Below are 3,285 nucleotides of genomic sequence, written 5' to 3' on the forward strand. Positions count from 1 at the left end.
TGCTTCCCTTCAAAGACGCATATCTTGACTTTGGTATTCTCAAAAGAACCCAATCTCCCACTTTGAATTCCAATGGTCTTCGATGAACATTGGCATATTGTCTCATTTTCTCTTGTGCAACCTTCAAATTACTTTTGCATTGTTGCAACAAAGCTTGCATCCTTTCAGCTTCCTCCTTGGCATTTATGGTTAGAAGTCTCATATGTACCCACCAACATAGGCAAATTGACATTGTAACCATATAAACCCTCAAAGGGTGACATGCCAATGCTCACATGATATGTTGAGTTGTAAGCAAACTCAGCCAAAGGTAACCAATCATCCCATGTGCTTTAAGTATCATGACAATAGTGGCGTAGATATGTTTCCACCCATTTGTTTACTCTTTCTGTTTGACCATCGGTTTCGGGATGATAGGCGGTGCTTGGAGTAAGCTTGGTTCCCATATATTCAAACAATGTTCTCCAAAAAGTGCTCATGAATTTGACATCGCGATCACTCACAATTTGTGACGGCATACCATGCAACTTAAAAACCCCATCAACAAATTGCTTGGCAACATTTTGGGCTGAATATGTGACCTTGGAAGGAATGAAATGGGCCACTTTGGTCAATCTATCCACCACAACATACAAGCTGTCCCACCCTTTCTTTATGCGCGGAAGGTTAGTAATGAAATCCATTGATATATGACTTCATTTGCCTTCGGGAATGGGCAATGGCTGAAGCAAACCTCCCGGTTTATGTGTAGGATCCTTGTTCAATTGACATGACCGGCACCCACTTACATAAGCATGAATGCTCTTCCACATCCCCTTCCAAAAGAAACTTTTCCTTATTGCATCAAAGGTTTTGTAGACACCCAAATGACCAGCCATAGGAGTACAATGCATCTCTTCCATGATCTTCTTGATAAATGATAAAGTAGGAACCAAGTAGACTTTTCCTTTGTAGTAGAGGAGACCATTTTTCAGCTCATAATGGGGTAACTCTTCACATACACCTTGCTGTAATTTCTGCACTATTTGTGAGGTTTCTTCATCAAACAAGTACTCTTCTTGTATCTCCATGATCCAATCTTTATGCACCTCAGAAATAGCATACAATGAGCAGGCCCACATACGAGACAAGGAATCGGCAACCACATTTTCTTTGCCCTTTGTGTATGTGATTTCAAAATCATAGTTTTGTAGTGTTGCTACCCACCTTCTTTGCTTAGGAGACAAATTGGGTTGTGTGAGGAAATACTTCAGCACCCTATGATCACTTCTCACATAAAAATGACTCCCATATAAGTAATGGTGCCATTTCTTGATAGCATGGAGTATAGCAATCATCTCTTGCTCATACACATGGAGTTCTCTTTCTTTGTCATTCAGCTTTCTACTTTCATAAGCAATGACTCCATGGTCTTGGTAAAGTACCGCACCAATCCCTCTTCCACTTGCATCCGCCCTTATTATGAAAGGTTTGGTGAAGTCTGGACATACCAAAATAGGTGCTGATGTGAGCATCTTCTTCATATCTTCAAAGCTTTTGTTGGCAATGGCATCCCAAAAGAAGGTTTCCTTCTTCAATTTGTCTGTCTCATTGGGGCTGCAATTTCTGCATAGTGGGCAATAAAGCGCCTATAGAATGAAGATAACCCCAAAAATCCCCTCAATTGAGTAGTGTTTGAAGGAACCGGCCAATTCCTAATACATTCCACTTTCTTTGGATCCACACAAATGCCATCCTTGCTCACAATGTGACCCAAATATTCCACCTCATGTGCCATGAAGGTACATTTTGTCTCCTTAACATATAACTTGTTTTGCCTCAAGACCTCCAAAACCTCTTTTCACGTGCTTCAAATGCACTTCCTCATGTTTGCTATAGATAAGTATGTCGTCGAAAAAGACCAATACAAACTTGTAGAGGAAAGGTTGAAGCACTTTGTTCATCAATGCTTGAAAAGTTGCCGGTGCATTGCATAATCCAAACGGCATAACCATGAATTGGTAAAGACCCCTTTCTGTACGAAATGCTGTTTTGAACTCATCACCACTTTTCATCCTTATTTGATGGTATCCGGAAAGCAAATCAATCTTTGAAAAGCATGTGGCACCCTTCAACTCATCCAAAAGATCATCCACCCTTGGTATTGGAAAACGATTTTTGATGGTGATCTTATTCAAATCACGGTAATCAATGCACATGCGGAAAGTACCATCCTTTTTCTTCACAAGTAGCACCGGAGAAGCAAAAGGAGATTGACTTGGTTCAACCCATCCCATGTCAATGAGTTCTTTGACTTGCTTTGCCACCTCTTCCTTTTCAACCTTTGACAAACGATAGGGAGGCTTGTTGATTGGTTTGGCATTTGGTTCCAAATCAATAGCGTGATCAACACTCCTCTTTGGCGGCATTGATTTTGGCATGGTAAACACATCTTCATAATCCTTGAGTAGCTTAACCATGTCCACATTTTCGATGCAATCCTTTTTGCTATTATCTTCCTCTTTGCAAAGCTGTAGTACATAAACATAGCCCTCTTTCTTGAACTCTTTCTTCATTTGAGTAGCATTGATCATGAAGAGCTTGGACCCTTGCATTCCATTCAATGTAATAACCCCTCCTTGATGCACAAAACTCATGAAACTTTTCTGTAAGTTCATGGTAAAAGAGTTCAAAGTGGACAGCCAATCACATCCAAGTACTATGTCAATTGGTCCCAACTCAATCACCAAAAGATCAACTTTGCAAGAGTAGCTCTTGGACAACTCCAATTCTGTACTTTGACACTTCATATTGCAACCCATTGAATCACCATTGGCCACTTGCACCATATGCTTGTTTGGTAAAGAAGTTGGTTGCATTTTGAGAGTGTTCAAAGACCTTTTATTGACAAACCTATGCGTGCTTCTAGTATCAATGAGTGCATATGCTGTTCTCCCATTCACCTTGATCTTCAATCTCAATGTGTTGGCACCCTTACTTCCCGCATAAGCATCATGAGAGATTGTACACAAGGTAGTATGTGCACTATTGTTTTCATTCCACACGCATAGAGGCATCCCATCATCCATTTTGTCATGAGCAAACTTTAGTTTCCCACCCGGATCAAAAGGAAACTCGGGATTTTCTTCATCAAAACCATCATCATGAGAACCTCCACCCTCATGAGGATCTCCCCATCCTAAGGCATCATTGCATTCAAGGAATTCCTCCTTCTCATGATTAGCATTGTCCTCAGTGATAATGTAGCTTATGGAAATATCCTTGGATTTGCATACTTTGAAGTGA

The sequence above is a fragment of the Cibotium barometz genome, chromosome 28 (genome assembly GCF_041138505.1).
Source record: "Cibotium barometz isolate CiBa-2024 chromosome 28, ASM4113850v1, whole genome shotgun sequence".
In the NCBI taxonomy this organism is placed as follows: Eukaryota; Viridiplantae; Streptophyta; class Polypodiopsida; order Cyatheales; family Cibotiaceae; genus Cibotium; species Cibotium barometz.